This window comes from Silurus meridionalis, chromosome 4 (genome assembly GCF_014805685.1).
Source record: "Silurus meridionalis isolate SWU-2019-XX chromosome 4, ASM1480568v1, whole genome shotgun sequence".
NCBI classification, from domain to species: Eukaryota; Metazoa; Chordata; class Actinopteri; order Siluriformes; family Siluridae; genus Silurus; species Silurus meridionalis.
Window position 1 is genome coordinate 12622364 of NC_060887.1, and position 24098 is coordinate 12646461.

General features: G+C 37.9%; 1 protein-coding gene across 2 annotated transcripts in view; it reads left to right on the top strand.

Moving 5' to 3' along the window:
* Window positions 1–24098, top strand: part of grik5 (glutamate receptor, ionotropic, kainate 5) — an 81842-nt gene that overhangs the window by 7179 nt on the left and 50565 nt on the right. Inside the window, exon 3 of one of the 2 annotated variants that reach the window (XM_046847417.1) lies at window positions 10235–10388. The exons of the other annotated variant lie outside the window; for it this stretch is intronic. The gene's annotated coding sequence lies outside the window, so the exon portion shown is untranslated. The remainder of the gene's footprint in view (window positions 1–10234; window positions 10389–24098) is intronic. 2 annotated transcript variants of the gene reach the window in all.

The following is a 24098-nucleotide window of genomic DNA, read 5'->3' on the forward strand; positions in this document are numbered from 1 at the left end:
CAATAAATGTGCAGGGCTATCCATGGCATCTATTTGCATTACATCTCAAACACCAAGCCTAAAAGCCTTTTTTTTTTCCATTTTTCTCTTTCCTTTTTATTTTTATTGTGCCTGAATAATGGCCCATTGATGGTGTTGTGCTGATAATCATACAATTGTGAATTGGGGTCAAAGAAAAAATGCAATCCGAACAACAGTTACAATGTGATTGTCTAGTTGCAAGTCCATTTGAGATACCGCATGTGCAAGGCTTCATTCCGAAGACATATCAAGTTCAATTTTAATACTGCGCTGACAGCCTTGCTGTCTATACTTCATGCTTAATGAAGAAAAAAAAAGATACAAGTTAATATGTCATAGGATACTGATTGAAATTGTGGAAATGTTACTTCGGCGCTGTGTAATTTTTATTCTAAATGTCACTGTGTCATTTCCTGTCATGGAAGTAAAACAGATCTCAGTGACTCATGATCACATACCCTGATTCTGTGTGTGATCATGTGTCTGTAAGAGAGAGAGAGTGTAAGAGCAAGAGAGATACAAAAGCCATATCTTCCCATATTCCCATTTTCACCTGCACAGTCCACAAAGTGTCAAATGCAGTCCTTTAACCCTTTGACTCAAGATTTCTGTTTGCTGTTCACGGCAATTGTTTCTGACAATGAAAGTCCGAACTCGAGTTGTTTTAGCCAGTCTGTTCTCGCTAATACCAGTCAAAAGTCAAAAACCTGACTCTAGGCTATAATGTTGCATTAAAATCAGCTGTTCGAACAAAGAGTTTTGTCGGTGTGATGTGCTTCAGCCTAGTCACACACATGCAGGGCCATTGTCTCGTTTTTGTTAGCGCTTCAGTAGCCCTTGTTGAGTCGGGAACATAATGAGTGACCATCACTGTGAGCGGTTTGATCCGGTTCAGACAGGGCTGCAGGCGCCGGAGTGAACCGTGAGGATGGAAGCTTGCATTATGGTCCATTTCACTCGCTTATTCATAATCAATTAGATATTTAGTCTACCAGAATCACGACTCTGCATGCCTCTTCGAGTCTGAGGGGGATGAGTTTAGAGGAGCCCAGTGTTTCTGATACAATAGGCACGCATGGAAATGCACTAGCTATTATTTCAGACAATTTTTTTCTGACTGTCAGCAGCTGCCTTTAGCTTGCCGAAGGAAAGCACGTACAAATATTTGTGATTTTTTGTGATGTTCCTGTCAGCGCTTGACGGCTCGTTTCAGGAGCTTTGTTTTGAGTGAGCGTGTTAGTTACTGCCCTTTTCATTTCGCTTCTTTTCACACATTTATGCTTTTGGAATGGGGCCAATTGCATGGCGTTGCAATTAAGATCAATCTCCTATTACAGCCAAGTGACCGGCTCTTTCTCAGGCAGCTGCTACCTGTAGGCTCCCATTTCAGTGCCGGTGTGGGAGAGATCCATCTCCATTAGAGCTGCATACGGTGAAATGAGTACAGGGCCTCTTTCTTGGCAGAGCAATGAATTGCATAGGCCTGCTTTTCCTATAGCATCAGACCCTAGCCTTCTCACAGAGATGAGAGGTTTGCTGCCTGAACCTCGACTGCTAAGAAGTACGGATCACACTTCAGGGGCCCAGGAGAATTGCAAGTTTTGTGAAAAAGTCAATTAAAGCCAGGAAAGTCTGGCCGTGCGGTCGATCTTAGGTGGGATCTGAGGAGAAAATGTAGAGTTCCTGCCGAGGAGGAGGAGTGCTGAGGTGCTCATGGGAGCCGAGCGGCTAAGAGGCCAGATTAAGAAAGTCTGGGTTCTCAGTCAGGTACAGTGTGAGAGGTCTGCATTGGTTCAGCTGGGTCTTCTGGCTGTCTTGGGGCACTCGCCCTCATTGATTAGCTGTCTTATGCAAAGCCTTGAGGTGCACTCCTTGCTGAGAGGAAGAGAAACATCTCCATACATCCTGATGGGAAATGAGGCACATTTGCAACTGGGCACATTAAAAAAAAAAGGAAAGGGAAAGGCTTCTCTCAGCGTGCTCTGTTATTCCCATTCTTACTCCGTAGTAAGCTAGTAATTTTAGTCTTTGGCTGTGACACACAAGTAAATAATGGCAACATAACAGGCTCAGCATGAGCTTTTTGAGTTTGGCCAGGGCAACAGTCATTTACAAGCTCTGTCCGAGCAGTACTGAGAGCCTATGAATTAGTCTGTCCCCCTTGAATTGAACCACACAGGAGTCTGATAGAAAAACAAGGCTTGTTTGCTTTTAATGTAAGTACAAGTTGCTGCCTGAGGAATTAACCATTGGTAATAGTGAGGAAAATGTTATATATACATTTTGAAAATTTATATATTATACATCTTTTATTTGCTGTTTGCAAATATGATTTACATTATACACTAAGGACAAAAGTCTGTGGACATTTTACATTTCGTATGTGCTTCTTGCATGTTTAAATGCATTGCCTCACATTATTATTTGCATTACCTCAATTTGCATACCCTGCACAAACTATATATTTAATGTCTTTATCTTTATTTATAATTTAATTTTTTAGTTTTCACATTTTTATGGCACCAGCACCTCATGACAAAGTCCTTGTTCATGCAACCCATGATAATTAGCAAAAAAGATTATTCTGATTCTAATCCTCCACTTTTTCATTGTCCCGTATGATATTAGAGTGCGCTTGTGGAGATTTGTTCTCATTCAGCTACAAGGACATTAATAAAGTCAGGCACTGATGTACAGTCAGGAAGCCTGGGTGCTGTAAGCTTTTCAATTGATCGCAAAGGTGTTCAGCAGTGTTGAGGTCAGAGCTCTATAACAGGCCACTCAAGATCTTCCACTCCAACCCATGTTAACCATATGTTCAGTTCTGTTAGTTTGGAACAGGTTTGGGTCTCCTAGTTCAAGTGAATGAAAAATGTAATGCTCCACAACCAAAGACATCCTATACAATTGTATGCCTCCAACGTTGTGCTAACAGTTTGGGGAAGAACCACATATGTTCAGTATACATTATTTATAAGATCAGAACAAGGTTTTTGACATATACATTATAGAAACTCTCTTGGAGAAATGCAACGAGTCTTATTGAACATTTTATTATTTTTGTTACTGCTAAATCAGACTTGCACATTGCATTTAAAGTACGGAAACCTTTTGCAAAACAGAGCTTCTGTAATTGTTTCCTGTTTGTCATATATAATTTTCTACTCTTGAACTGCTTCGCAAAAAGCTTCTCTTCTCATCATTGTAATGTGAGAGCATTGTGCTTTAATTAGGCAGCACAGCAGGAAGTGTTGCTACCTCACAGCTCCAGGGTCGCTGGTTTGGATTTGAGCAGTCTGTGTGAAGTTTCTTTGCTTGATCTCATGTTCATATTGGTTTCCTCCTGGTTCTCTGGCCAGGGCTATTATAGGTTTAAAAATATTTATTTCAAGCTTTTAATTTGATTTTACTCTGCTGTTTTGCTCATTAATTTATTTCGGTTTATTTTAATGTTGCCTAAATGGTTTGAAATAAATTGATGACTTTTAAAAATTATGACTTTTAGTTTGTTTCGGACATTTATTACAGCTCAGAGTTACCATTAAACATGCACTAGTAATCATGAGCAGCTCATTACAGGTTGTTGTTACTTACCATGCATATTTAAAATGTTTCACTTTATATAAAGATATATCAGATCTCATGTACATTTTAGAAGAACATATCAAACTTTACTAAATGAAACACTTTATAAAGTGTTAGAAATATGTTCGTAATTTATTTTCTCTGAAATTCCATTTTCATTTATTTTGCTTGTCGACACTGTTGTTTTTCCTTAGTTTATTTGGAAATTAACATTTTTATTCCTTTTTTAAGTTAATGACAATTTTTTCATTTTGGTGACAATATTTGTTAACTGAAATAACTCTTAAAACATGCTGATTAGGTTTAACTATATTGTTTCTTTTAGAGTACAAAGAGATTGAACAACAATTAGCAGCCAAACAGTATTGCAAAGTGCAAATACATTAAATGAAATAGGAATGTAATATTTCAGTATTAAATGCATTCATTTAATAAAATCTAACTGCGTTAAGCTTAGAGTGGTACCTCTTAATTACCCATAGGTGTGAACGACTTGAATGTGTATTTCTTAAAAATGTATGGAGACACACTATATGGACAAATGTTTGTGGACACCTGACCATAAGTTTACTATGGGCTTTTTGAACTTGCTATTCTTCATTTGGTCCTTATTTGCTGTTATAATAACCTCCACTCTTCTGCTTGTGCTTGTTGATATTTGTGCTCATTCATGCACAAGGGGTGCAGTTAGCATTCCAAATGATACCAAATGTGTTCAGTTGGTTTGAGGTCAGAGCTCTATAGCACATATGGCTGGAAAAGTCAGGTGTCCCAATACTTTTGTCCATATAGTGTATTTTAAAAATTCCTGTCTCCTGTACATGTGCTAAAACTGACTCTTCCTCACATCTTCGTCATTTCTCTTTAATATGATTGAACCTTGTTTTTTTGTATAAAAACAATATGAACCATTACCATCAATATTCTGAAAAATACGTGAATAATTATTAGGAAAGCTGGACTTCACTTGCCAAATTGAGTAATGTGGATCTTTTACAGTGCTGACCCACTTTTTGGAGGCTTCCGGCATATTGCCTGTTTATTTGCTCCACCGACTGTACCAGCCTGGTCGCATGGCTACTAATCATGTCACACATGAAGGGTAATAAATGTTTCACACAGCGTTTGTAATTAATGCAGGATCAATGCATTTTTATCTTGCTTCGAGAAACAGTGGTGGCTGGTGAGGGAGAGTGTGAAAGTGTGTGTGTGTGGTGTGTGTGTGTGTATGTGTGTGCACATTAATACATTACAAATACCTGTTATAGAAGTGGTAGTAGACTGTAACTCAGACGCTGAACTCTACAAACAACCCTGTGCATTATATTGATGCTGTTTGCACTCTCTTTGTCTTTTGCAACACCATGATCCACCACTATGGCTCTTCAAACATTACCGTATAATAAGGATAAGATCCTGAAGGAAATTAATTTGCCAGTGACCAGAAACATATTTTATATATACAAAAATATATATTTATATTACTATAGCTATGTAGTCATCTCATGGCTACTGGGCAATTTTAACTAATATATAGTGTGTGTATATATATATATATATATATATATATATATATATATATATATATATATATATATATATATATATATATAGCAAATGTCCTATCTATCTATCCATCCATCCATCCATCCATCCAATTTAATCTAATCTTATTGATAAAGTGTGATAAAGTAAGTAAGATAAATTATTTTACAATCACAGAAACATACACAGGTCTTGAAAAAAGAGCAGTCAGATTACCAAATCTCTCTATCCAAGTTCCTAATTGATCCAGCAAAAATGTGTCTAAAATTCTAAGCCTAATCAGATAACATGGTTTCTTTAAACGGATTCTTAAAAAGATCCAGATTATGTGCACGTTGCCAGGTAAAGGATTAACCTAGAATCAGAATGACATGACAAACAATATCCTCCATACTTTTATCTCAATACAAACAATTTCTATAAGTGTGTATGCCAGCTACAATCTACTCCTGTTTCCAACGCTGAACATTACATATCCTTTTTAACACATCTAATATTATCCGGTTCCTTTCATCATTTCTTCCTCATGTTGTCTCAGCGAATTTGTTTTTGCCACTGTTGCCTCTAGCTTTCCTCATCACGCTTTTTAGGGATCATTAGGGACCTGGATTTTGGTTAAGCTTCTTTGTGACAATGTCTGTTATTAAAAGCACTATGCAAAAAATGGAATGAATTCTAAATTGTTCTTACAAGCATCAATGTCTAAGAACATTGGCAGGCATCAACAATGCTGTTGCTTTGCATTCTTAATCTAAACATCTTAAGACTATGCTACTGTAAGCTTGCAGGCTTCCACTATGCATATTTATAAAATATTTATGACTGTATAAAAAAATTCTGCGCACCCCTCACCAATTTTTTTTTTCCAAGTTAAAAAACACAGGAAACAAGACATCATCAAACAATTTAAAAAAAGGATTTATTTATATTTGATGAATTTAGAAAAAAAAAAAAAAAAAAAAAAAAATATATATATATGTGTGTGAAGTGTGTACACATTTGGTCAGTTTGGACACCATTTCAGTGGTAGCATTTATGAAAGTTTGTGAATTTAGAATTACCATTAGTTTTAGTGCTGCAGACTGATGAAATAAACATTACCACAATTACCAAAGGTATACATTATAGGCCAAAGAATAAGAGTAACCATCACATTTACATTTTCTTTTACTGTTGCACACAATTACAACCCCAATTCAAAAACATTTGGTACACTGTGTAAAATGTAAATAAAACAGAATACATCATTAACAAATCTCATAACCCCATATTTTATTCACAATTGAACAAAGAAAGCATTAAATGTTTAAACGGAGAAAATGTACAATTTAAAAAACAAAAAACAAGGTCAAATTGATGGCAGCAACAAGTCTCAACACATTTCTTTCCAGCGTCCCAACTGTTTTGTAATTGGGGTCTTATGTAGAATTTATTTTGCCTACTGTAGCATTATAATCTCACTTCATTGGAACAAAGATGCACAATCCTCTTGAAGCATTCCAATGTCCTAGTGTAAAAGAAAGACATGGTTTGAGTGGAAGGGCATCTCACACACAGCTCTGAACTCAACCTCACTGGACACCTGTGGGATGAACTGGAAAACCAATTGCATCCCAGGCCTCCTCACTTGACTTTACTGGTGCGCTTGTTTCTAAATGATCTCGATTCCACACACCTAAAATCTAAGCGTATTAAAATAGAAAATGTGGACTAAAATCAGATGTTCAACAAACACCCATGAGAGATACAATCATGTGTCCACAATTTCCTTACCATTTAGTATATGGTTGGAAAAATAAAGAAGTAGCTTTTAATAAAAAAGAGCACCTTGGCATCTGTTAAGCATGAGCATGGATCCTTGGGGGTTTGTGTGAGATCCAGTGGAACAGGATAAATTTCACAGTTAACAAGCAAAATGTGATGCAGTCAGTCAAAAGTCTGATGCTAAAAAGAGATTGACTTCTACAACAGGATAGTGATCCAAATCATAACTCAAAATCCACTTGGAACTCTTTAAAATAAAGGCAAAGTGAAGCTCTTGGAAAGGCCCTCATATAGTCCCCTGATTTGAGCGTCATTAGAAATCTGTGGGTAGCTCTTAAACATGCTGTGCGTGCAAGATGGCTCGAGACGGTCTGGTAGGATTAGAAGTGTTGTGCGATGAATGGTCGGTGAAAATTCATTAAAGAATAGTAAATTGACTCCTGGCTGACCAAAAAAAGAATTTGCAAGCTGTGATTTCTGCCATAAGCAAGTGTACAGCTTTAGTAGGGTGTTTGCGTATTCCTCATCTTGCGGAACATCCGTGAGAATTTTTCATTTCTATTATAACAACTATAAACAGTTTCTTTACCAAGCTGCGACTTTTATTTTCTCTTGAAGTTAATAAGAAAATGCAGCTTGTCTTATGAACCGGGAGAAAAGTGAAGACTCTCTCATGGTGGAAAAACTACTATTGCAAAGCACTGATTTTTGGAGACTTTAATAAAAAAGGTTCTCCTTAAATGCAATCTTATCAATGTTTGTGTGTATTTTTCTTTGTTACAATACACATTGTTTTAAAATCCTGTTGATATCAAGCTTACATCATGAAGATTTTCCCTATGAAGGAACTATTTTTTCCTCACAGTGTAGATTTATGGCATTTTTATGGAGATGTCCTTATTCAGAGCAACTTACAACTGAGCAGTTGAGTTAAGGGCCTTGCTTAAGGGGCAAGCAGTGACAGATTGATTTGCTGGGATTTGAACTTGTGACCTTCCAAACCAGAGTCCAATGCCTTAAACACTGAGCTACTAGAAGTTACTAGAAGTATTCATCAACACTGTGATATTTAATGTCATTTTTAGAATCTGTAGAGCATAAGACCTAGTGTTGCAAGGTGGCAGGATCCACATGAAGAATATTCACAGTTGTCCTGCAGTTCTGTTAGATTTTCATGAACTCATGAACTTTATTAAATGGCTCATGGAAATAGCTGAAAGAGTAGCGAGTCGAATGCCAGGGTTCCAGCCGCCATGGGTACTGCCATGTGCGTCTGCTTCCACATGATTATCTGGAACATGTTGGTTTTATTACAGCATCTGACGGACACACCACGCTTCTGTTAATGTCACCTCCCGGCAGATTTGGAAGCCTTTACCACACAAGATGCCATTTCAGTCTCTTCGTAACCAAATGTCAAGAGTTGAGGCAGGTTTTATAGCATTAATGGAGACTATATTCTCTTTACGAGGTCAGGGGAGAGTGTCTTTTTAACAATAAAAGCCTTTAAGGAAAAGGCCAAGGCCATGAGCTCATTTCATGCTGATTCTGCATTTGTCTGACCAACCATGTTTTTTTTTTACAGCACTATTAATCCATTACTTTTTACCTGCTGTATTCCTAAAGCTTAAGACCAAAAGGCAAAACTGAAATTGTATCAATCGTCCACATAAACTTGAGCTTCGTGGCGTATTTGGTTATGTTTGTAAACATTTTGTGAGCGCCATGTCCTTTAGACGCCTGGGCAGTTAAACGGCCTCGGCTTCTGTCAGAAGCACTCAGGTCCTTCTTAATGTCAGGCCTTGACAACTCTCCCCTCAGGTTAACGAGTGTGTGCTGCCATACACTGCCATGCTGGAGTGTGATTGCTTCGTGTGTTGTGGTGGCGTCAGGTCATTAGTCACCGATTGACATTTCCCATCATGCTCAGCTGAGACAGCTAGCATGCCACGTTAATGGCGTGGCCACAGAGTTTGCTGCGCACAGTTAATTGTTGGCAAATGTTCGAGGTGGTAGTGTCTCACCTCACGAGTCTGCTCTTTAATTAGTGCTTCCCGTCAGCGCTTTCCTGCGCTGAATTATTTATCTATTCGAGGCATTAACAAGCAGCGCGGCTGCATCTTACCCACTCGGAGAAGGCAGCAGAAGCACGAGGCCCTGGCGTTACTTTTCTAGCCCTAAGCACGGCTTTTCTTCAAACCCTCTTTCAACCCCACACAACTCCTCCTCTTTTTATCCTTGCTTGTCAGAAACTGATGACAAATACCTCTGTAGCATTAAGCGCTCGGGTCTGTGACTCATTATATTAAGGTTGGTGGGAGCAGCTTTCTTTTATTTTTTAGTTCATTCTTTGTTCTTTTGATTTCTCTGGATTTTACGTGCTCGTGTTTGGAATGATTCTAGGCTCGGCATGGGTTAATTCTTGGAAATCACTGCCAAGACAAATGAACGTGCACTGCATACACCTTCGTTGAGGAGGAAAAGAAAAAAACCTAGGGCTGAGCAGATTTGACACTTGACATTTTCCAGCCACCTTGAAACGGTCAATATTCCATCAGGCAGTTCACTCAAAATTGGTTGGCTTGGGTGGCTGCATAACTTCAAGTCGGAGCTGAAATATTTAAGGTGAACCAATTTTAAATGTACTTGGTTTGAGACAGTTACATAACAAAAAGAATAATGGCTAAACACAAAGGAATTGAAAGCAAAAAAAATTATTGCTCAATGATTGTCAGTATTCAATAAACCAGTTTATGTTAAAAATAACAGCCTGGGGAAATAGACATATATTGTCAAGTGTTTGTGTTTTTTTTTGCACTGTTAAAAGACTGATGCTATGATTTTGTGCAGGATTCTGGTCAGGTGTATTACAGTTCGTTCATTCATTCATTCATTCATTCATTCATTCATTCATTCATTCATTTAGCTTTAGTAAACTCTCTATTTTAGTAAGGATTGTGGTGGATCTGGAGCCTAACAAAGGATTCAAGGCCCCTTGAATGGACTTCATATCTAGAGGCAATTTATCCCATCCAATCTGACTACCAACATGTTTTTGGGAGTCAGAGGGGAAACAAGTGTGCCCAGTCAAAACCCTTGTAAACACGAGGGTCTAGAGACTCATGACAACTTTCCTCAAACATGAGATATTAGTTTGAAACCATGTCTGATCTTGGTCATGCATGCTCTATAAACTATGAACTCCTGCACAGTTTAGCTTTCACACATGGACTATAGTAATTGTTCAATACAACAATTTATTCCTTTCCTAAATCGTCTATTTCCAGATGTCAATTTCCACTTCTGTCTTTGGTCTTAGATCACTCACCAACACAGCTGGGACTGGACTTAATTGCTGGGGCCAATTGCTAACAATCGATCAAGTCTCCCATGACTGTGTCAACGAATGCATTGATGAAGAGGGAGAAGTGGCCCAGTTTGATCATGACACTCTTAATGTCCAAGCAAGATAAGTGAGTTGTGATGGTCCTGGAGTTGTCCACAATTACTGTTTTCCCTGCTTGAACGTGTCATTTTCAACTCATTAAAGGCGGTTTAGTTCGTAGCTTAGAGTTTACCAATTCAGAGGCACTTGAGGACAAGACCACATTGAATATCTTTTTTCTCTCTAGAATTAGTTTTTCCACAAATGTATGTAACCTTACAGTCTGACCAAGCACTATCACCACAAACATAGCTGTATAAAGAAGCCTGCTACGATGAGCGAGCACCTTCGCCCTGTTGAAATTCGTCATGCGTCCTGGAGTGCTGTTTTATCACTTTCAAAATAGTGTCACTCAGCGTAGGATTGAAATCAAGCTGTTTATTTTGTTCATCTATCACACCATATATATCTCTCATTTAAATCCGGATGACAAACGGCCCTCTTTCCTCTTGTTCCTATTTACATCTGAGATTTCTTGCTTCTCTCCCTCTTCAAGTAATCTATCTTCTCTCTCTCATTCTCTCTCATTCTCTCTCATTCTCTCTCTCTCTCTCTCTCTCTCTCTCTCTACTATCTGCCATCATCACACACCGCAGCTGCTGTTTAGATCTCCATTTCTTTCTCCTTTTCACCTTGTTTGCAAAACGCAACCACATTCATTCATGCAGCTCTGCTCTGCTTTCGTCTCTTCTGAAGGTATATGCTAATCACAAATCAAGGCACTAATTGCATATTCAACTTTATTTCCATGCATTTATTCGTCTTCCTTCTCTAGATTGCCTATGTCCCTGTTTTTTTTTTTCTCTTCTGCTTTCTATGAGGTTCTTATGAGGAGCTCTATATTGACCTCTAAATCGCCACAGCCCTCAGCGAATGCACGAGTAAAGAAAAAAAAAAAAACACAGGAGATTATGGATGATTTCTTGCCTTGTTTTTTTTTTTCTGCCCTTCCTTCTGCTCCACCTGTACCCTTTGTTTTGCACCCCCCCGCCCTGACACCTCCAGACATATTTCTCATCCTTTGTCTTGTGAATTAATCTCCCTGCCGGAATGGACTGTGTGCTGCACAGTTCGAAACTGTAGAAAGATAGCAAGACAGAGAATGAGGAGTCAGTAGATGGAGCTGAGAGAGCACGGACACTCACTCCATCTGGCTGTCTTGCTCATATGATGTGTCCGTCCTTCGTTCCTGTCGAGCTAGAGAGGTGGTGTGATGAAGTGAATAGGCTCTGGAGAGAAGCGAGGGCTACAGAAAAAAATGGATGAAAGAGTGGGAGAGGTGGATTGTGGAGAGCCATTGGCTAATGGTGTGCTGCTGACTGTGGGGGGGCTGGGAGGCTGAGAAAAATGGATGAAGAAAAGGACCAGGAGAGAGAAAAAGAGAGAGAGAGAGAGTGAGAGAGAGAGTATGTGTGTGTGTGTGTGCATGTGGACACACATGTGCATGACTAAATTAGCTTTAATGTTGTAGTGGTCTTTTTGTCCTTTTGTTTTTCTCTAACTCCCATCTACCTTTCAGAGGGAGAGAGAGAGAGTGTGTATGTGTGTGCTAAGTTCATTCTCTTCTTCTCTAATGGTGAGCCGCATTGAACCCCCTGGAGCTCTAGTGACACGGGAATTTACATTCTTTAATAAAGAGAAGAGGTGAAAAAAAACATGATTAAAGTTCCAAGTGCCTGCAGAGAGTACCGTCTGAAATCACTCATCTAAAATCTCTTTCCTCCATCGCTCAAACTGTGACTGATCTTTCCTTTCTCTATTAAACGAATTCGCCGCTGCCTTTGTCCCTCTCTGTCTCGCATCGCCTCTTTTTTGTCTGTGCTGCAGCAGTGATGAGTTGCCGTGGTTATGGGCGGTTGTTACCGGTGGTAATAGGAGTGTGAGGTCACGTTGTGAAGTGGCTGTCAGACAGGATCTCAGTCATTATTATTTTGTGCTGAGTGCACGTGCTGTAGCTGCTAATTAAAGACTGATAGTGATTAAATATTTAGGTTTGCAGGATAATTAACAGTGGCTCAAAACAGACGTACTACAGACTATACTGGGTCCTACACACACACACACACACACACACACACACACACACACACACACACACACACACACCAAAATATTGCACATGCTCAATCACCGGAACCCCTTTGAACCAATTTGACAAATTTTCCTATGAGATTTTGAACACATTTGTCTCAAACATGTATTACATGAACACACACACACACACACACACACACACACACACACACACACACACATGCACACATGTCCCCAGCTACCTAAACACATCTGTTTTGCCTCATTTAATCATAAATCTAAGAACACGACCCCATTTTCTCAAATATTCCCCCATACTCCGCTGACAGGAAGTCAGATGTGTGTATGTGTGTGTTTTTTAAATGAAACATTTATGTAATAAATAAAGTGCTTCAGAATTTCGAGAGCTGAAGTGCTGCTACTGTACGAGGGCTTTGCAAGAGGAGAGGTTGTGGAATGAACTTCTCCCCACAGTAAATAGTTCCTCCAACATTCCAACATAACAAAGCCTGGTGAAAAAATGTAGGTTTATTTGTAGCGTTCAGGCACACATGGGTGAGATATTTTGGCATCACATTTAAATCTGCTTTTGATACAAACTCCAGCATCTCAGCTAGTTCACAGGTTACATGCTATTCATTCACAAGACTAAAGCGAATCCGATGCAAAATCCCCAGGCAAGGCGTCAAGAGTTTATACACCAAAATGGGCTATTTTTGGAATACGTGTGCTAGATGGCAAACTTGGCAAAATACTGAAATGAACTGAAGTCAATTATAACTAGTTTTTACAAAGAAGAGGAAAGTGTAATAGTGATGGGTCGTTCATGAACCATTCCTTCCTCTAGAACGAATGGTCTTTAAAGTGACTTAGAAGAATGAGTTTTCTCAGAGAGTGAATCGTTCATTTTTTTTACTGGACGCGCATGAGCAAAGCATTGCAAACTCTTCATAGGTCATGTACAGAAAACAAAATTGAGACTCTTCTTGTCCAAGTTGTTCTTTCTTTTATCACGTGACTCCTAAAGACACTATGCAGTTATATAAACATCCAGCATATAAATGATTGGAACTGTATTCAAAGTTTATGTATGTAGACGTGTTGAAAATAAAATAAAAGATCCTGTTTACTGAAAATGCAACATTATATTTTATTTCTGATCAAAGGAACAAAATGAACTAAACAACTCAAAAAAGATGTTTGTTTGGATGAACAAGATTCAAAGTCAGTCACTAGAAGGATCCGATCTTTTCATGACTAAAGTGTAAGTGCAACAGCATTATCCTTAGAGCCATAGTCAAGTCAAGTTTATTTCTATAGCACTTTTCACAACAGACATTGTCTCAAAGCTGCTTTACAGAATTTAAGGGTGAAGGTGAGCAATGTGTATTTATCCCTGGTGAGCAGCTATGGCGACTGTGGCAAGGAAAAACTCCCTTAGATGTTATGAGGAAGAAACCTTGAGAGGAACCGGACTCGAAATCCTCAAAACCCATTCTCATTTGGGTGATATCAAGAGTGTGATTATATTAGCCATAAGACTATGTCTCATTGACAACTACATGTCAAATGACCAGGTCATGTGACAGTCAGATCACACACCTGTTCCTTGTCTGTATTTAAGTTGACATATATTTGAATCTCACTTTGCACCAAAATCGGACTCACATTTGTCTCTCCGTGTTCCGTGGTTATTGTTTCTTAGTCACTTAGTTTTGTGTGTGTTTTGTTGTTTATTTTGAGTGTGAATGTCCACACACAAGGCGTATAGCAGATACCAGAATGTGTGTGTACCAGGGTGAACTTGTTCCAATGCAAGGGTTATCAAAAGAAGAAGAAACACACACCTCCCATCTTTGAGCACTTTACACTCCCTCCATTGTCTTTTCCTGTTGTTTTAATCCTGATTAGTTCACTAAGCTCATTACAAGGTGGTCGTTTCCCCATTTACCAAATCTGGTGTGTACAGCGTGTATTCTAAGATACATTTATAGAGTAATTATCAACCACGATTTGCTTATCAAAAAGGTTTGCAAGATTCTCACAAGTGGTTGATTCTAAAGGCTACACCCACATTGCAGAAACTGGGCCTTCTTCATCAATTTATTTTTAAATACCTTCTCTTCTGTTTTTATTTTTTTTCACAAATCATAAAGGTGTGAAGTATTTATTTGCGAAAAAAGAGCAAGTAAAGCAAACATATTATTTACCGCTTTATAAAACAGGCATCTCCATGCAATGATTCAGTTTCTTGTCCACTTTCTTGCATGTTTTGGATAGTTCCTCCTTATTCTTTCTCTTACCCTCTCTCCTTGTGTGCTTGTTTCAACAAGATCAGAGAATTATTTTCTCTAAAATGCCACCCCATGTACTTTCACCACCACAGGAAAACATTTACATTGACATTTACTTATTTGGCAGGCACATTTATCCTGCATGACCTGCAGTTGAGCTAAAACTCCACAATGATGGACAATCCACTCACTATTAGCCTCACACCAGGCTGTTTTTGGTAAATGTTGCTGTATTTTATTTGTATTTTTTTTGTAATTACACATAAAAAACAGACCTACTAATGGGAAAAAAAACAGAACAGCAAATGCTTAGCAGCCAAATCATATTTCTACTGCTATTGTTGCAGCCTAAGGACATATATAAAGATAAATTGTTTTGCCTGCATGAACTATTAGTTGAGCCATTGAATGCATGTTGCATCACAGCAGTGCAGTGTGTGTATGTGTGTCATTGCCATCCATTAACTCCAAAGTGCCCTGATCATCCTGGGTGCCATGCTCTCCCCATTTCCCCAATTGTTCCTCAGGGTTCTTCAGGTTCCTCAAGCATTGCAGTAACATGCTGTAAAATATGCTGAGCCCAAAAAGGGAAAAGATAAAGCTTTTATTCGCCTTAACAACAAATCAGAATGAAACATGTGCACTCCTGAGACTCTCATGTGACACCATTTGATGTTTACTTTTGCTGCTTGGATCTGTTTAGGAAAAAAATATAATTGTGAAAACGTATTTATTCTAATTTCTTGTACACAAAGGTAAAAATCATAATAATGATTCAAATGTTTAAAAATTAACAAACACATTTTTGGGTTTAACACATGTTCCCAGAAGAGTGGCGGGTATTATAACAAAAAATGGGGAGTAAATTTGTAATGGGATGTTTGAAAAACCTGTACCAATCTTATGTAAGGTGTCTACAATCTTTAGTTTAAATAGTGTATCTTTGGGGATGATTAGTCATTAGAGATATTCTTTTTTGGTTGTGCCACACTCTTTAAATGCCTGATAACAAGTTCATAAATGGAAAGAGGATTGATAGCGCAGGGAGAGATATACAGGATTTGTTCATTTTTCAATCAAGAATTTGTTGTTAAGGTCATTAAAACTTCATTTTCTGCCATTTCATGCTTAGACCATTTTTAATGTTTTGTTAATTGTCCAAAGGTATGAAAGGACACTGAACACACACAGTGCACTGGCATGCCATTCATGGTGATTTTCTGGCATCAGTTCTCAATCCAACAAAAACAATTACTGAAGATGAATAATGAACACACACACACACACACACACACACACACACACACACACACACACACACAGCATATGCATTCAGTTGCTTTTTCTATGGAATCGTTGCTTGATGGTATGTCCTTCACATGTCACAGGAGTTCTTATTCTGCAGCAGAAATGTCACAAATACGATTCATCATAACATTGTTGTGTGAAATACGGCTTGACAGAGAAAGATGTTAACGAGTACCATGAAGAAAATCACCTGGGGTTGAATTTGTTTTTCTAAAGAGAGAAAGCACACTGTGTTAAACCTGCTTTGTGTGACAGGCCTCTGTCTTATCTGTCTATCATTTTAAAAGCTGTTTAAGGCCTATGCTGTTCTTTTTTTTTTTTTTTTACTTTGTTTGGTTTTTAGATAAAAGCTTTTGATAAAATCTGAACCTCATGGCATTTATATTTGAAAAAAGTTGTGTTTGTTGGTTATCACTGGATTAATACTCCAGCAATGAAGTCCATTCTTCCTACATGGATTAGACATTTTTTTGTCAGTTCGACATGATCCTGGACTCAAGGCTGTTGTTGGCAGACAATAATCTGTAAACTGGATGTAGGTGAGGTGAGGAGGCCTGGGGTGCAGTCAGTGTTCTAAATCATCCCAATGGTGTTCAATATAGTTGAGGTAAGTGCTCTATAGCAGGCAATCTTTTACTCCAAACCCTGCAAATTTTCATGCTAGAACATATTTCTGGTCTCCTAGTTCAAGTGAAAGGAAAATCTAATGTTACGACATTCAGATATTACATACATTTATGTGCCTCCAGCTTTCTTTAATACATTTGGCTATATAATGTATGTGTATGTATATGTATACATATACATGAGTATTTTCTGCTGTTGAGAGTTCTCAAATGAAATTTGTGTTCTCTAAAGCATTTTTAAGCCTGGATGCGTACAGCCTGGATGGACTTAGTCTCATATCTTGAGTATGTATACAGGTTTATTTTTAGCACGGATATGTAAGATATATAGTCCCTGCCATCCACGGAATAAATGTAGGATTGTTGCACATATTATATTGTTTTATTATGGCTCTATTAAAAGAGAGGAATGAACCATACCTACACATAGTCATAGTTGTTGTTGTTTTTGAGATGAAAAGAAAATTGCAAAAGAAATAAACCAAAACATAAGCAGAAATATATTCAGTAGTGAGCTGGAGCTGGCAAATTGAGCATGAATAAATAGCTAAATTTTGCGCATGCTTTTTAATTTTCTGAGCCACATTGAGCCACATCTCAAAGCCACATTAAACCAAACTGTGCATGTCTTACTACATTTTGAATAGGAGAATAGGAACATTTGCATTAGTCAAACACTGACTTGCTGATCATGATTGAGTCTCTCTCTCTCTCTCTCTCTCTCTCTCTCACACACTCACACTCACACACACACACACACACACACACACACACACACACACACACACACACACACCTTTCAGGCAAAATTGGACTGTGCTTTTATCTTAATCCCGCTATACTAATTAAGCTCTCAGGTGTGCTAAAAATGCTGTTCAGAAAGATCACGGTTAATAAATGTGGATGCCATTTAATATTGAATTTGTTAGAAAAAAAGCACCCAAGTAGGAAGCAGATTTATTTAAACTACAGCAACTTAAATTCGGCACTCCTACCTTTGATTTGTTGATTTTTTTGCCAAATCTGGTTCTCTTGGCAGAACACGTATACACGTACCCCCCTGTGTACCACCCATACAAAGTCTAATAAATTGAAATACACTCTTCTGACTCACAAATATGACCACAAAAGCCTGACTCAGACATGATTTCATAAGTGTACTCCTAGAACAAAGGCTACCTTTAAGGATTTTCAATCGTTAAGCATTCCCACACAAGAGGAAACCTGATGGGTTGAAGGATTATACAGAAAACTTGAAAGGTTCCGTTAACCCATTGAGGTCTGACGCTTTTTTATATCCTGCATAAGATTTGATATGCCTTCAACATTGTTTTTATTTCGGTTACCTATATCACATTAATGGCAAAACTCTCAATAGATTACAGTATATTCAACACTATTATGTATGTACATATTTGCATTTTTTTTTTTCAAATTGTATAAATTGTAGGGACATTGAGAGAGGACCAAGAAACACATAAAAAAATAATATTGTTATTATTGTAAAAGTGGATACAAATAAAAGTAAATTATGTCTAGATTGTTGTATTTATGATGTTCTGACTTAAAAAAAAAAAAAGGTTAAATACTATTTAGCCATTACATTGAAAATCAGAGGATCTCCATTGAATGCAGGAAATGTCAACTCATTTTCGAAAAAGCTGCCATTTGTTCATTAATTGAATAAATTAGTCCAATAATCAGAACAAAAGTCGGCTGATTGGCTCCTGTGTACACAGAGCAATTATCAGAACCAGCTTCTATTCACAAATATTGTTTTCACCTTCCCCAAGGGTATTAATCAGAAGCAGGGTGCAAAATTGTGAATCACGGGGTACAGAAAATGAACAAGCAATTAGGTGAAATGACCGGCATCTTGGTTTTGCCGATGAATAAACGGCAACAGTGTTGCCAAGCTCTTCTCGAATGAGCCATGTTTATCAGGAAAATGACTCTTCCACATCTCCTCAGTACTTCATCTATACAGTTTGGACTCCTCAGAGGTGAAATTTAAACTCACTAGGCTATTTTCCTATGTGGGCTTTGATATTTTAATAAAATTAGAACTTTTTTAAATAACGACACAAAGTATCCTATTCTTTGGCTTTTTTTTAAATAGTAAAACTGAATGTTTAGTCAAAATCTCAGAAAAAAAAGACCTGACAGGATCCTTGACCTGAACAAATGAATATTAAGTTAAATATAGCACATTTCAGTTTTTTCCTTGATTTAAATAGCAGCAGTCAAAATAAACCAGCATGATGCTTTTATAATTAAGGCACCTACACTTTTGGCTGTGACTGCAAATGTTGATTCGACTTTTATTCCGTTTAGCTGAAATTACAGCACCAGGGAACGCAGGAAGTTTAGTTGATGCCATCTTACTTCATTAAAAACACAGCTTTACTACAAAGTAACTGCTTGATTTTGTAGTGTTAGGACCCCCAGTAACGTGCGCAATTATGTTTGTGCGTGGGTGTGTGTTTTTATTCCAAGTGCTGTCGTGCTAATGGATAGATTACCACCTTCAAAAAAATAGAAAAAAACCCCAAAAACAAAAACAGAAACAAAAATCTAGCTAATATCGAACTTTTGCAATGCTGCTTTGCTGAAACAGTGGCATTTCCAAAGTGTACAGTGGTCTGTTGAAGCTATTTTAATAAGGCGGAGAGAAAAGGTCTGGGCAAATGAGATCAGAGAGAGGCAGCGAGAGAGAAGAATAGAGAGAGGAGTAATAGAAGGTGCAGTGAACAAACAGCTGCAGCCTCCCATGTACGCACCCCACAGTGCACCAGTCATACTCACATTGCTCCGAGCGTACTCGGAAACATGTCGGTTACCTAAGTGCTGTTTATAGATATACTTTTTGTCTCCTCGATTACTGTTCCAGTTACCCCCAAGCCCCCCATGGCACCCTCCCCCCACACACAACTGCTCATTTCCACACCTCAGGCAAGTTCACACCCACGACAGCTTTGTTTTTTTTTACCCTGTCAGTGTTCGCATTTCTTTTTCTTGTTTTATATCATTCTACTCACCCGATTGGCTTAACTAGTTTACAGTGTTTCCTGAATGGGTGGAATTCTAATTGTTTTTGAATCAATGGTAAAGATATAGTATAAAATTTGTACCATTTGAAAATTAGTGAGAGACGCTCAGTGATAAATGCAACATAATTAAAAGTTCTTGAGTACAGAGAGCTACAGTAAGAACTGTACATAGAAAAGTTCATGGATGACCTATTCCAAGTGAATTCAGGCAACATGCAACCATTGCTATTTCTTACTTTTACACATTGCACATAGCAATAATATACTATAACTGTATAAATTGTCTAAAATAATTTGGTGCAATATTTTTTGGGGGTTCCTTATTGGCTATTCATTCATTTGATTATCTACTTAGCCAATTGTGTGCCAGCAGTGCAATCCATAAATTCATTGAGATACTGACCAGCTGATTTAGGTAATGTATACATCAGCTATCAAAATGTAATTTTACTCATTGAGACTGTGGGTGTGATTGATAATAGATGTTGGATTTGAGTATTTCTGCAGCTTATATAAACGCTTATATTGTGGGATTGTAATACACAACAGGCTCTAGAAATGACTTAGAATTGTGAAATAAAGAAAGATCTTCCAATGAGTGGTCTGTCTGTGGACTGCAGACAGAAACACAGTATTGATGTGAAAGGTCAACGGGGAGTGGGCAGGCTAATTTAAGCTGATCAAAAGGTGACTATAACTCAGATAATTACTCTGTGGTACAGAAAGTTCTTGGTTAGTCTTGAGCACAAACCCACAAGCTCTGTTTAGTTGATGACTGGAAAAACATAGCCTGGACTGTTGAAGCTAGATTTCTGCTGAGGCATACAGATGGTAGGTTCAGAATTTGGCACCAGCAGCATGAATTAATGCACGCAAATCTGCATTGTGTCCACAGTCCAGTCTGGTGGAGGTGATGTAATGGTGTGGGGAATGTTTTCTTGGCACACTTTGGGCCATTCATGCCAATCAATCATCACTTAAATGAAGAGATTAATTAAGCATTGTTGCTGATCGTGTACATCCCTTTATAACCACAGTTTACTATCTTCTAATGTCTGCTTTCAGCATGTCACCAAGTCATCTCATCAAACTAGTTTCATGAACAGAACAATGAGTTCAGTGTTTTTCAGTGGCCTTCCAAGTCACGGTATCTGAATTTCTTCATGCCAACATGGGCCTGAAACTCAAAGAAATGTTTAAACATCTTTTGTATTTCATGCAATCAAGGTAATGCTTTTGAAGGGGGGCTCTAACCAGTTATAGTTTTATTCATAATCGAATGATGAGGGAGTGTATTAAATAACATCTGAGCTCACACTGAAAATCTGGGATTGTTTGTTGCTCATATAAAAAAAAAGAATTTTGGATCAGTTACACGAGTTACGCTATGTTCAATATCTATTTATAAATATATATATTTAATCTTCTGTACTATTTTTCAGTCACTACTTTTTTTTTTTTAAGTCTTATTCTTTCCACTGAGGCACATATTCAGATGACAATGACAGATGAGAATTTTATCTAACATGGATCGTCAAGTTTTTTCATTAACTTTGACGCAACAAGGGCACATACAAAATATGAAGGAATTCTGACATTTATGTAAATATTTCTAATATTCTACATTTCATTTCATTTCAAGTTATTGATGATCATATCATTTGTCATGTAAATAAATTGTGTTGAATTGGAAAAGAATACAAAGACATGCTTTGATAGACTATATGGACAAATGTTTGTGGACAACTTACCGTTAGATTGGTATGTGCTTTTTGAATATCCTAATGCACACTTCATGCTGTTATAATACCCTCCACTCTTCTGGAAAGATGTTTCACTAGATTTTGGAGTGTGTATTGTGGAGATATCTATCTATCTACCTACGATGCTACCACATCCAAAGACATAATATACAATTGTGTGCCTCTTATTCTTTACTTTTACTTTTGTCCATATAGTGTATACCTAGTGTTGTATGTATATGAGGTATATTTCTGAGCATCTAGTGAGTGCTTGGGCTAACCCATGGGTTTATTCAGAGCATTTGTGTATTTTTTTCTGGGATGGAAACAAAGAAATCACATTAAGCCAAGTGGATAACCTGGATGTATTCGCACAACCTAGTAAATGTTAGATTTTCCTCTTTTGGCCTGACATTCAAATCACAATAGGTTCACTTTATTTTATTAACATTGGCTGAATCAGAGTCTTTGTTGTAAAATTATAACATGGCTCGTTTTTTTTATTCTCTCAATCTAGACTAGCGCAATGGTATGTTTTAGAATGCTGCTTAATACTTACAAAAAGATGAAGATGAGGCTGCAGATGAAGCATATTTCATTTCCAGATATCATCACATGCACTGTGTAGCTGTAGGGTTTGATCCTGATCTCAGGCTACTGTCTACGTGGTGATTCGCATGTGTGGGTTACCTCCAGGTTGTCTGGTTCCCTCTGACTTAAAGCCTCCGTTAAATTGAATGAACTGAGGTATGAATGGTACTCTGTAATGGATTAGTCTCCCATCAGGGGTGTACTCCTGCATCAAACCCAGTGTTCTTGGGATTGGCTCTGGATCCATGACAGAATGGTGTAATGAAAGACCCCCCTGTGTATTAAAGCTCGTGGTGGCTTTGCACTGCTGTGCATTTCTGCATACTTAATATTCTAACTCATGACTTGGAGAAATGACCTCCTGCAGACCTACTGAATATTTCAAGAGTTAAGGATATAGAAGCGAGGCCTCACTGATGTTTTAGAACATAATCTGATTCACAAGATGATTTTTTTTTCCTCATGTTGAAAACTATAATCATTTAAAAAAAAAAATTCCCATTCTCGCTAACCCAGTCATGTTAGGTTTTGTTCCTTTTTATCTGCTCCTTTTGTGTTTTCTTGTAGCAGAATTCCCTTTTTTAATTCAAACAAATCCTTAAGGATAAATCAATTCAAATAAGTGTGATTAATTAGACTTGCTTACAGCAAATTGAGTTCAACCATTGGGGAAGGGATACTGTAATGAATGGCACCAGACAAAATATGCTTTGAACAGATATGAATGAAGTCGTGATATAAATGTGGTTATAATGAGTTCTCTAAATGAGCTGGGAAAGGAGGTGTGTGTGTGTGTGTGTGTGTGTGTGTGTGTGTGTTTTAAATAAAACAAACAAACCGAAAAAAAAAAAATTTAATTCAAAGTTTATGGTACCCCACAGTGCTGTACCAAAACCTGGCAAGAGAAAATGTGCTCAAAATTCACTTCGCGTTACAGAGTGCTCCTGAGTCACTCATCCACTGTAAGTGCTATAAGAAACCAGTGACACATGAGACACTCGTGCACTTCACTTAACTGCCCCATCATCTCGGCAGTGCTCACGAGCTACACAGAAGCCATGATACTGCTACTGTGGAAGAACGTGAGCTAAACAGAAGCCACGATACTGCTACTGTGGAAGAACGTGAGCTAAACAGAAGCCACGATACTGCTACTGTGGAGGAATGTGAGCTAAACAGAGGCCATGATACTGCTACTGGGGAAGAACGTGAGCTAAACAGAAGCCATGATACTGCTACTGTGGAAGAATGTGAGCTAGACAGAAGCCATGATACTCCTACTGTGGAAGAACGTGAGCTAAACTAAAGCTATGGTACTGCTAATGTGGAAGGACATGAGCTAGACAGAAGCTATGATACTACTAATGTGGAAGAATGTGAGCTAGACTGAAGCCATGATAGTGGAGAAATGTATTCCAAGCTCCATACTCTGTAAGCATGTAGAAAAGTGCTTTTGCACCAAATGCTGATAGCTCTGTGGGCACGTTTGTACAATTTCCAAAACGTATGTGGACACCTGACAACAAGAGGAAGAGCATCAATATTTCTGTTCAGAGCTCCTAGCATGAAACCGGGGACAGAATGCTTAATAACCTCATATAAATGTGATGATTATATATGGACATACTTTTTGCCAATATTATGTACATGACACAGATTTCTTAGGAAGCAAAAATAAGACATCCTGATGTCCTTGAACATATTTTTCTGGAAATTTGCATTAAGTACCATGCATTAAGTATTCAATCCTTCATTTTCAGTAAGCACTTTTTTTCCTGGACAGCACTGCACTCTCAGCACACATACATTCACATTTACATTCACACCTTGGGGCAAATATCAGCTACTGAAATGTGGGAGGAAACAGGAAAACCCACTATATAGCTGCACATAGATGGTAAACTGAGGTCAGGATTAAACTCTGGAGCTCTTGAAGAGCAACGTTCTCAAGTCATCCTTAGTAAATGTTACATAATTAATGATACAGTAACTATGTTAAATGATGATGAAGTTAAACGAATGACTAATTAAAGATTTTAGTAAAGTTAGTGATCGAAACCATAAAAAAGTGAGGGAATGTGATAAACAGAACA